This window comes from Zalophus californianus, chromosome 2 (genome assembly GCF_009762305.2).
Source record: "Zalophus californianus isolate mZalCal1 chromosome 2, mZalCal1.pri.v2, whole genome shotgun sequence".
In the NCBI taxonomy this organism is placed as follows: domain Eukaryota; kingdom Metazoa; phylum Chordata; class Mammalia; order Carnivora; family Otariidae; genus Zalophus; species Zalophus californianus.
In genome coordinates, this window is record NC_045596.1 from 26,520,005 (window position 1) to 26,533,075 (window position 13,071).

Here is a 13,071-nt window from a genome sequence, read left to right on the forward strand (position 1 = left end):
TTATTTATTTTACCATATTAAACGGGCAATCACACTTTGATTTTCATAACAAAAGAAATATAAACACATTAATTCAGATCATTTTTCTGTGAGTCTGTCCAACCTCTAAAATACTATTCCTTAGGATAATATACACCAAAATTGGATTAAACAAGAAATTAGATGGCACCTGAAAACTTGGTTTAATATTCTCAAAAGTACTATACAACTCATTTCTTAAATTGTGACATTGTCTTACACAGGTCCACACTTTTATAATCTTAACATTTTAAGATAATCAATAAATTAAATTAATCATGATTAAAAATTAAACATAAAAATTTCTACTTTTTGCTTTTGCCCCCTCCATTTGGAGCTTATTCATAGCCTTCTGATAATTAAAAGGTCCCTTTGTTTGTGAAAATCTGGACAGAAATAGCTCTAAGAGCCCATTCAGAGCTTGATATTAATCTACATCTTTTGACTCCATTTCTCCTGACAACAAAGAGTCGGACAAGGATTTGAGTGGGGTTAGTTTATTTGGGAGATTATCCAAGGTATAAAAAGTGGAAGAGGGGCGCCTGGGTGGCTCAGTCATTAAGCATCTGTCTTCCGCTCAGGTCATGATCCCGGGGTCCTGGGATCGAGCCCTGCATCGGGCTCCCTGCTCAGCGGGGAGCCTGCTTCTCCCCCTCCCACTCCCCCTGCTTGTGTTCCCTCTCTCGCTGTGTGTCTCTCTCTCTAATAAATAAATAAAATCTTTAAAAAAAAAGTGGGAGAATGGGAGAGTGAGATGGAGAAGAAGCAAATTTGTCATAAATGTACATTGTTGACATAATTGCTGTGGCTAGACAGTGAAGGCTTGCTTTTATTGGAAGCTCCTGAGAAACTTCTCAAAGTAGTCCTCATGAAGACCTGAAAACTGGCAATTTTATCTATGGTTCCTATTTCCCTTTCACTGAGGGCCATCCTCAGAGGACATTAACTCTCCTACACTTTTGGGCATTGCTTAGGTTCAACCTGAGGAAACTTTTGTGGGGTTGTGTTGGAGAAATTGTAAGATGAGAGATAGAACACAAGATGCTATCAGTGTTAAGTGAGTGTAATTTCCCATGCAACTATCCACCACAGGTGTGGCTAAAGTCAGGGGTTTGGGCTTGATATCAGAGGTATTTTAGGCAGTATCATTTTAGGTTAATCACTGTATCTGAAATTTCCAAAAACTTCAACAGATGAAATTTTGATTATAAATCTATAAATATAATAATAAATCTACTATATTCAAATATTTTTATAGAAATGTACAAAGCATCAATTGATTTAATATTTAAATGTTAGAAAATGTTGAACTGAAAGAATTTGGTCATTTAACAAAGTATAAGAAGCAGAACTTAGGTTTAGGTAGGAACAGAGTAGAACTCAAGTGCATTTAAGACTCAGTTAAGAAATTGAATATATGCTTAAATATCTTACAGGTTTGCTAAAGAATCAGTGACTCTGTGTTCACTTGTGGTTATGCAGGAATTTTAAACTTTCTGTAAGAAGCTATTAGATCTGATTATATAATGGCAGTAAAGGAAACAAAATACAAACCCATAAAGACAAAGACATGGAGTATGAGAGAAAAGAATAATAGATAAGAGGATCCAATGCATTTGAGGAAAATGGGAATTGAACTACACAATGATTGTTGATTTTTTAGACAGAGAAAAAAACAAAACTTTAGCTTGCAAGAAGGAAACAAACAGAAGACAAATCGTGATGTGATACAGAATCCTGGAAAAGGCAGTAACTTGGAATGGAGGAGGAGGAATTGTGTTAGGTAATTTGGAAAGGAAGGAGTCAGGAGATGATTGCTTGATAAATTTTATATGGTGCACTTAAATGCACAGATTTCTCTTCCTTAACTTATATGGAGAATAGAGTGTCCTTTCTCTTCCCTTTCAAAGGACCAGAGCTATACTCTTTCAGACTGAAAACCTGAAAAGCTCAGAACTCAGTTGCTCAAGCACAGTTGAGAGGACATATTTCAATTAAGATTTACATTTTGCTGCATGTGGTAGGCTACCCACAGTGGTCTAATTGTATTTTTTCACTTAACAAGAAGACTACAGAAAGTGTTTTCCGGCATTGTTTCAGAGTCTTAAGAAAGTCGAGTAAAATGTCTTAGAGGTTTTCATGGCCTTTTATTCATGGTTGCAAAAATGGCTGCTGGAGTTCTCACTATTAAGCCCACATTTCTGGCAGAAAGACAGAGCTAAAAGAGAATGATATCTTTTATGAATGATACTTTGTCATATGGCTACAACATAACCAGAAAAGAGAAAGGAAAATATTTGATGTTTTAAGTTTGCCTGTTGCCAATCCCCCAATGCATTCTGATATTAAAGAAAAAAAGAGATGGATATCTCAATAAATGATTATACCTCCATTTTAAACCATAAGAGACTTTTAACAATAGGAAACAAACTGAGGGTTGCTAGAGGGGAAGTGGGGGGAGGGATGGGGTAATTGGGTGATGGGCATTAAGGAGGGCACGTGATGTACTGAGCACTGGGTGTTATATGCAACAGATGAATAACGGAAATCTACATCTAAAACTAATGATACACTTTATGTTAACTAATTGAATTAAAAGAAAAGTTAATACCAAATACCACCATTTTATAAAACAATATTCCCAGCAGGCTCTGTTACTTTAAAATATTCACTTTATAACAAGAGTTGTTACTTTCGCCTAGCCAATACTTAACATCAATGTTCATCCCTTTCCTGCTTTATCCCTTCCTGTTATCAGTAAAGGTTCATCTGGTTTCCCTAGAAGCCATCCAAATAAGCTTGCAATAAATCTGGTTGGTTTTCACCACCCTGAGCACAGGGAATTCCATTGAAATAGGCCTTATCTCCATAAATTGCAAATACATGGATGATTTTGAATGACCTTTCTTGAGGTCTTGTTTCATGATAATAAATTTAGGGTGACTTATTGGAATGAATGTTATTATCATATTTTCATAGTTCCAAGTACACGGAATTGTAAAATAGATTACTGGATGTGGCATTACTGACAACTGTCCTCATTTTGGCATTAAATTACAGTGTACTGAGCTGAGGAGATTATGAGAGAAATAATTTAAAAAGTCTTAGGGGTATGATCAGACTGTTGGGCAATTCTGGGCCTAAGAAAGGAAAATGTCAACTGATTGAGATTCCTGGTACCCTGATTTCAGAGAGAAGTTAAGATAAATAAGTAACATGAGGAGACGTAGAAAGCCAAAGATAAGTGATAATTTTGAGTGCCAGAGGATATATGCATCTCAGTTTATCTTCTTGCTTTACCACTAAGGTTGCTCCTGGTCCCATAGGAGGGGAAAATGAGGAAACAATTATGAAAGCCCTAGAGGAAAGTTTAGGTATGTGTTGGACCTAATCTCTGTGGGTGACATAAGAACCCACATCTTACAGCTCTCCCTGAAACACTCCTTACAATTTCAGTGTAATTTGGTGTACGCATCTTTAGAATGACAAAACACTTTGCAAGGTCATCTACTTTATTTTCTTATTTCTACAAGTTCCCAGCACAAGTGAGTCAACTGTCTCCACATTTTAACACGGTGACAGTTGCAGAGGAATGGAGGCGTACGAGTAGAGTCATCAACATGTGTGATGTTAAGAAGTATGACAGGGTAGCAGCTATTTCCAGGAACTGAAATATGGGTCAGGCAGCTGTGCAGGAAAAGTGCTGGAATAAACGACTCATCCCAGAGGAGTTCTATAACATATAGTTCTATAATGTATCTGTAGCACCCAATGCCCACTTGATCCAAAGATAAGGATTTACAGTTAAGACCCCATTTATGATTTGACTGGTAGAGTCTGAATCATATATTTACTATTGTTTTGACTATTATTCGAAGCCTATATTTGTACTTGGGATATGTGTACTCTGTGAACATGTGCTATTTTTAGATTATATATTTCCCCTTTCTAATCCTTGTTTGTTTGTTTGCTTTTATTTGTTAGTGATTTCAGTAAATGGATATATCTGAAAAACTAAGTCATTATTATAAGTCATTATTGTACCGTATTGTAAAATAGATTACTGAATGTGGCATTACTGACAACTGTCCTCATTTTGGAATAAGTCATCATTATTATATATAGCATTAAAATAAGTCATTATTATGTATAGCATGTCCTTGTGCATTCCTCCTTTGAATCCAGCTTAGTTTCACCATGTCCTTATCAATTTGGGAAAAATATGCTATTATTTCTCTATATAAAATTTCTCCTGATAGTCTATGATGGTTGTCATCAGCAGTAATTCCTCTGAAGGCTTTGTCAAAACAGTTGAAAAATTGGAAAGGTGTGAATGAAACTGTTTGCTGAATATAAAGAAAAGAGCATTGAAGTACAATTCACACTCTTACTTCCACTTCTAAGCCTTTAGATGTTTGACCTTTGAAAATTTTGCTTCTAGCAGAGATGCCCTATATAACTCTTACTTTAAGGAACAAGTTGCTTTAATTTTTTTTTTATTACTTTACCATTCAGGTATTTCCATTTAAATTAAATTTGGTATCATTTAAAAAAATAATCAAAAGTGCAGCCCATGTTCAATTCCTGAGCAACAATAATTTTAAAAAGTTTTGTATTATTGAACCAAAGGGTTTTTCTGTAGTTTTAACTCTTTGTTTCTATGATTTTTCTCATTAGTCACATGAGTGACTGTGATATAACAGGCATTGAGGATAAAGAAGGACTGAAAAGAAACAATCCTTGTCCTTGTGAAGTTGAGAATCTAGCAAGGGAGTCAAACAATTCAATCATTTGGAGACAATTTATTGAGCGCCTGGTCTAAGGTGAGCACAAACAAAAGCCCAGCCCAGAGAAATCATTTTAATGGGAGAGATAGATAATAAGGAATCCAACTTAAAAAAAAAAAGTACTGGTTTTTCTTTAATAGTAATGCATATTTGCTATAAATAAGGCACATTTTAAAAAAGAGCAGGGATCGAAAAGAGGTTTTTTAACTGAGTGGTCCAAAAAAGGCTGCTCTGAGAAAGTCTGTTTTGAACAGATTTCTGAATAATATCAGCTATGAAGCTGCATAAAGATCTCAGGAATGGGTGATTATTCTGGTCAAAAAATTGTAAAGGCTCTAAAGTCACAATACAAGCTGTAAGTTTCTATAATAAGGTAAGTTGTAACAAAGAATTAGAAGAAATAACTAACCCAGGTCTGAAAGAAAAGGGACCTATGGGATTAATATTAATTTAAGCTCTAAAAGATAAGTAGGACTTAGTTACAGTCCCCAAATTCAAGAAACTCACATTCCACAATACAAACACATAAACAAATACATATGCCAAAAACATTGATAAAAATACAATAGAACAAAATTGTGATGATGCTGATATATATGGGGAATGAAAGATCATAAACAAAGTGCAGGTAACTGAGAGTGTGTGGGAATTTTGGTAAGAATAGTGGGGAAGAGTAATCCCTGAACATGTCCTAAATGAAGCAATTCTTGTGTTGTGTTTTAAAGGGTAAATAAGAGTTTGCCTAACTAATTAAAGACGGATGCCTCAGCTTTAGGAGGTACAAAGCCATAGAGGTGTGAAAAACTACTGCAAATATTTTCATGTTTGTTGCTGCTTGCAGTAATGGTGATCTAAAAACTCCTACTAAGGACAACTAAAAATCCAGACAAAATATCTTTTAATGTTAAAAATATCACAATGTTTATAGAACTAAGTGAGGAATTACTGGGCCAAGATATAGAATATAATGAGAACCTAGAGATATATGCCTTGAAGCCATTTTTGCTATGAGAGCTTTTGAAACTGCTAAAACACACTGAGTTGTGCTTTTAATAGACTGTTGATACTAAAGAGGCAAAATTCAAAACCCAGCAGCAATCAAATTTGAGGACTTTGGCACAACCCAAAATTAAGTTGAGATCCCCAAAGCACAAGGAGGAGCAGAAATAAAAGAGTATAGTCTATCTTGCTTTCTGTGTAAACTGAGAAAGTCAAACACTGAATTTGGAGTATGATCGCCTTGTAGAGCCTCAGGTGCAAGAGAAAATCCTGTCAAGGAGGACAATACCATTATTATAGCTCATAATTATGCCCACCCAGAAAGAGTTTCGAATATAATGTCTTGGACACAGCAAAATGTAACAAAGCACACAATCAAAGGACCATTAGCAAGATCTGATAGACACAAGGAATTAAGATATTAAAATGATCAATAAAGATTGTAAAATAAGCTTGCTTACTCTGCTCAAAGAAATGAGAAGTGCAGTACATTGAACAAAAAAAAAAAAAAACTGAAACTAAAAATGATGATGAGAAAAATTTTATAAATAAACCAAATGGATACTCTAGAACTTTAAAGATATGGCAGCTAATTTAAGACACAACAGGGTTGCCTGTGTGGCTTGCTTGGTTAAGCCTCTGATTCTTCATTTTGGCTCAGGTTATGATCTCAGGGTTGTGAAATGGAGCCCCACTTTGGGCTGTGAGGAACCTAGAGCCTGCTTAAAATTCTCTTTGTCCCCTCTCTCTACCCCTCCCCGCTCTCCCTCTCAAATAAATAAATAAATAAATAAGACAAAACAAAAGCAAATTATGAAAATGAATATAAACATTTTGAAACGAAAACAAATTTGAAAATAAAACAGAGACCTACAAAGCTAAAAGTTCATTCAGAAAATAGAAGGATCTACTACAGTTAAAAAACTGCATATGACACAATGTTAAGATATCAAAAGATTTGAGCATGTACTTTACAGAAAAGATAATCCAAATAGCCCCTCATATATAAAAATTGTTCATCTTTATTATGACTCTGGAATACAAACTAAAACCTAGGATGACAGGGCGCCTGGGTGGCTCAGTTGGTTAAGCGACTGCCTTTGGCTCAGGTCATGATCCTGGAGTCCCGGGATGGAGTACTGCATCGGGCTCCCTGCTCAGCAGGGGGTCTGCTTCTCCCTCTGACCCTCTTCCCTCTCGTGCTCTCTGTCTCTCATTCTCTCTCTCTCTCAAATAAATAAATAAAATCTTAAAAAAAAATAAAAAAAATAAAACCTAGGATGACATACTGTTACACATTCACCATATTGGGCAACAGTAAAAATGTCTTGCAAGAATGTGAAATAATGACAGTATCCATATTTTGCTGGTAGAGTATATATAATAAAAACATTTTAGGTAAGTTGGACAATACTTAGAGAACTTAAAGATAAATAAATCTTTGGTCCATTCCTAGAAATATAGCGTGAAATATATTAAATCAATTTTTGCACCAGGATATGCATACAAATGATCTAGTCATTTCGTTCATAACAGCAAATAAATAGTGGCATATTTATACAATAGTATATTAAATAGCAGAGAATATTAACAAACTGGGAGGAGGGGGTAGGTTGTTAACAAAAAGAGGTCTTCTATGGTTCTGGCTATGTTCTATTTCTCAAAATGTTCCAGTTAAATGAGTTTTCCACTGGAACATTTTGAGAAATAGAACATATATATATATATGTTCTAGAATAGAATAGATCTATCTAACTATCTATCTATCTATCATCTATCTATCTATCTATCTACACAGCCCAGAAGCTGTAAAGCTAGGCTAAGGAGACTTTATAGGGCTTTCTGTAGTCTGCCATCCATTATATCATACCTCAGTGTTCAAATCTCCATTTGTTTCCTCAGTTCCCTAATATTTATACTAAGGTGACCTGACCTAGACTTTTGGTTACCCTTGTCTAAATATTTCTATTTTAACAAAGTCCTTTTAACACTCAGAGCCTAAAACTTAGAAAAATACTCTGTCATATCACTAGAGTGGAAAATATATAGTTACCCATTAACTAATGCTATCCATGTCTACATTAGATGCATGACATTTTTAATTCTTGGGAGCTTTTGCTTAAATGAATTTTCTAAGCTTCCTTTAAATGAAGCTTTAAGCCATCACCACATGAGTAAAATTAAAGAACTAAATGAAAACAAGCCAAGTATTTACAGAGTAATAGTATGTGCAGTGGAAAGAGTACAATCCTGAAATCATAAAGCCTAAATTAGTGTGATGCATCTTTACTAGCCATGTAATCATAAACCAGTTATCTAAATGTGTTAGCCTCAGTTTTTTCACCCATGAAATGGTGATGATAATACTTATTATGCAGAGTTGTTGTGTGGATTTAATGAAGCATGGAGCATGAGTTTCATATTCCATGCTAAAATGATAGCTATTTTTTTACTTAAAATAATTCTAATAGTAGTAATTAAATTGTTCAAAATGATGATATTCATTTATATTATGAGGCACTGTCTTGACTATTCATAGACACATTTACCAAAATATATTTCATTTTACTTTACCCCCTCTAAGAATGTACATTCCATAATTCAATATGAATCTCATTATGAATAATAATTACTATAATAAATACACTGATTTTTCTTCTATTTATTTTTAGGGAAGTATCCTTTACTGTTGAACATAGAGAAACTTAAACAAGTCTGTCTTGTTCCAAATTTGTATGGTGCTTTCTTATGAAATTAGATGATAGAGTTGTATGAAATAAATTCATGCAGTTAAGACATTTATCTTTGAAAAACTGGATGGTCAATTTAGTATTTCAAAAGATTTTAAATTTAAATCTTAAAACTGAGTTCTTTCAGCCTTATTTATAGCCCATCCTCCATGCTTCCTAAGTATTGCTTCATTATAAACTAAGTAAAAGTTTTGGTCACAGTGTATATAACTAAAATGGATTTTATATTCTGTTATTTCAGAGTTAGTTGCAGTTTCTACTTCCTTATTTCCTTTTTTGAAAAATAGATTAATTCTATAAAAAGTTCCAGCTTTATTGAGAAATAATTGACATATTATAATTTTTTTAAAGATTTTATTTATTTATTTGAGAGAGAGAGAATGAGAGATAGAGAGCACGAGAGGGAAGAGGGTCAGAGGGAGAAACAGACTCCCTGCTGAGCAGGGAGCCCGATGTGGGACTCGATCCCGGGACTCCAGGATCATGACCTGAGCTGAAGGTAGTCGCCCAACCAACTGAGCCAACCAGGCGCCTGACATATTATAATTTGTAAATTTAAGAAATAATTTCCTATAACATTGTAAATGTTTTAACATTGTGTAAATTTTGTACAATATGATAAATTGCTATACGTCTGTATTGCAAAATAGCTAACATAAGAATGTTAATACATCTACCATCTCATATAGTTGCCATTATTATTTGTACATGTGTGGTAAGGAATTTTAAGACCCACTTTCTTAGCAATTTTCTTGTATATAGTACCATAGAGGTAAACTTCAGAGATATTGTGGGTTTGGCTCCAGACCACCTCAATAAAGTGATTATCTCAATAAACTAAGTCAAATTATTTTTTTTTTTTGGTTTTCCAGTGCATATAAAAATTATGTTTATACTAGAGTGTTCAAAAGCATTACATCTTAAAAAATGTACATACCTTCACTAAAAAAGTACTTTATTGTTAAAAAATGATAACCATTATCTGAGTTTTCAGTAAGTCATAATTACTGATTACAGATCACCATAACAAATACAATAATAATGAAAAAAGTTTGAAATTTTGCAAGAATTACCAACATGTGACACAGAGACAGAAAATGAGCAAATGCTGTTAGAAAAATTGTGGCAGCAGACCTATTTGATGCAAGATTGCCACAAACTTTCAATTTGTAAAAATGTGATATATGCAAAGTGCAATAAAGTGAAGCACAATAAAACGAGGTATGCGTGTATTATTAACTGTGATCATCATGCTGTACATCAGATATCTAGAACTTATTCATATTAGTTGCAAGTTTGTACCCTTTGACCATCTTACTCCACCTTATCCTCACACCCTGTCAATCATTAATCTACTCTCAGTTTCTATTAGTTTGTCTTTTTTCAGCTTCCATATATAAGTGAAATCATTTAATAATATATCTTTCTTTGTATGATTTATTTCACTTAGCATAATGCCCTCAAGGTCCATCCATGTTGTTGCAACTGGCAGGATTTTTAAATTTTTCATGGTTGAGTAGTATTCTATAGTATATATATACCATACTTATTTTATTCATTCATCCATTGATGGACACTGAAGTTATTTCCATGTCTTGGCTAGAGTTACTAATTTTATAATGAACATAGGAGTGCAGATATGTCTTCGATATAGTGACTTCATTTTCTCCAGGTATATACCTAGAAGTAAGATTACTGAATCATATGATAATTTTACTTTTAATAATTTGAATAATCTCCATACTGTTTTCCATACAAATTTATATTCCTACCACAGTGCATGAGTTCCCCATTTCCCCAATATTTACCAAAATTTGTTATTTTCAATTTTTTGATAGCACCTAACAGGCAGTGAGTAATATCTTGCTGTTTTTTTTTAAAGGTAAAAAAAAAAAAAAATTACCTTGACCTGATTGTTTATGTTGAGCACCTTTTCCTGTACCTGTTGGTCATTTATATATTTCTTTGGGAAAAAAAAATGTCTATTCAGGTCCTTTTGCTTTTTTTTAAATTAGATTTTTTGTGTGTGTGACTGAATTGTAAGAGTTCTTTATATATGTTGTTTAACCTCTTTTCAGATGTAAGATTTGTAAATATTTTCTCCCATTCTGTGGATTGTGTTTTCATTATCTTCTTTTTTCTTTTTTTGCTATGCAGAAACTTTAGTTTGATGTAATCCCATTTATTTATTTTTGGGGTTTTTTGTGTTTTTTTTTTTTTTTTTTGCTTTTGCTTTTGGTCTTATATCCACAAAATTATTGGCAAGACCGATGTCAAGGAGATTTTTCCCTATGTTTTCTTTTAGGAATTTTAAAGTTTCATGTGTTACATTTAAGTCTGTAATCTATTTCATGGCGGATGTAAGATAGAGGTTCAGTTTCATACTGTCATATGTGACTATTCAGGTTTTATTTTTAATGATTTTATTTATTAAAGAGAGAGAGAGAGACAGCAAGAGAGGGAACATAAGCAGGGGGAGTGGGAGAGGGAGAAGCAGGCTTCCTGCGGGGCAGGGAAGGCAATGCAGGGCTCGATCCCAGGACCCTGGGATTGTGACCTGAGCCAAAGACAGATGCTTATGACTGAGCCACCCAGGTGCACCTGTGACTAGTTTAAAAATCATTTATTGAACGGATTATCTTTTCCCCATTACATATGCTGGCAAATAATTAGGTCAAATGTTAGGTGACTGTATGAAAGGATTTAATTCTGGGCTATCAATTCTGTTCCACTTGTTTATTGGTCTGTTTTAATGCCAGTACTTTATTGTTTTGAGTATGAGGACTTTGTAGTATAGTTTCAAAACAGGAAGTGTAATGCCTCTACTTCATTCTTTCTCAAAACTGCTTTGTTTATTTAGGGTCTTTTATGGCACCATATGAATTTTAGGATTTTTTGTTTATCTCTGTAAAAAATAACATAGGAAATTTTATAGGGTTTGAATTTACAGATGGCATTGTGTAGTAGGGACATTTTAACAATGTTAATTTTTACCACTCATAAATATGGAGTATCTTTCATTTGTGTCTCCTTCAATTTCTTTAGCAATGTCATAGTTTATAGTATACAAATCTTTCATCTCCTTAGTTAAACTTATTCCTAAGTATTTTATGATTTTTGATGCTATTGTGAATTAGATTGTTTTCTTTTTCAGATAGTTCATTGTTAGAGTGTTAAAATACTCATGTCTTGTGCTTACTTGGGCAGCACATATACTAAAATTGGAATGATATAGAGAAGATTAGAATGGTCACTGCACAAGGATGACATGCAAAATTGTGAAGCATTCCATATAGGAAAAAGCTCATGTCTTTAGTATATTGATTTTGTATTTTGCAACTTTACTAAATTTGCTTATTCTAAATTTTTTTTTGAAGAGTCTTTAGGATTTTTTACATGTAAAATCATGTCATCTATAAACAGAAAATTTTACTCCTTTTTTTATTTGGAAGACTTTTATTTCCTTTGCTTGCCTGGTTTCTCTGGGTAGGAGATCCAGTACTATGCCAAATGAGAGTGGTAAAAGTCGACACAATTGTCTTGTTTCTGATCTTTGAGGGGAAAACTTTCAAGCTTTTTCCATTGAGTATGTTGTTAACTATGAGCTTGCAATATATGGGTTTTATTATGTTGACGTGCATTCCTTCTGTACACAGTTTGTTGAGTGTTTTTATCATGAAGATGTTGAATTTTGTCAAATGCCTTTTCTGCATATATTGAGATGATCATATGATTTTTATCAGTCATTTTATTAATATGATGTATCACATTTACTGGTTAACATATTTTCAACCAACTTTAAATCCTAGGAATGAATCCCACTTGATCATTGTTTATGATATTTTAATGTGCTGATGAATTCAGCTTTGCAGTATTTTGTTGAGAATTTTTGCATTTTTATATATTAGGGATATTATCCAATACTTCTTTTTATTGCTGTTTTGTTTTTTCTTGTAGTGCCCTTTTCTGGTTTTGGTATTAAGATATTGCTGGCCTTGTAAAATGAGCTTGGGAGTATTCCATCCTCTTTAACTTTTTGGGAAGAGTTTAAAAAGGATTGGTATTATTTCTTCTTTAAATGTTTGGTAGAATTCACTGTAGAAACCATCTGATTCTGGACTTTTATTTGTTGGAAGGTTTTTATTACTGATTCAATCTCCTTACTCATTATGGGTCTTTTTTTAATATTTCATATTTTATATATAAAGATTTCATATTTCTTTATAATTCAGTCTTGATAGGTTGTATATACCTAGGGATTTGTCCATTTCCTCTAGGCTTTTTGATTTTTGGCATATATCTGCTAATAGAAGTCTCTTCTGATCCTTTGTATTTCTGTGGTTTCTGTTACAATGTCTCCTCTTTCATTTCTGATTTTGAGTCCTCTCTCTTTTTCTGAGTTAGTCTAGCTAAAGTCTTGTCAATTTTATTTACCATTTATTTATTTATTTTTAAAGATTTTATTTATTCATCTGAGAGAGAGAATGAGAGATAGAGAGCACGAGAGGGAAGAGGAT

General features: G+C 33.4%; 1 non-coding gene across 1 annotated transcript; it reads left to right on the plus strand.

Annotated features, from left to right (window-relative positions):
- Positions 1-11,745: 11,745 nt before the first annotated feature.
- LOC113926053 lies at positions 11,746-11,852 on the plus strand. Its single transcript, XR_003521138.1, has one exon. It is a non-coding gene; the product is annotated as a U6 spliceosomal RNA (small nuclear RNA).
- Positions 11,853-13,071: the final 1,219 nt, after the last annotated feature.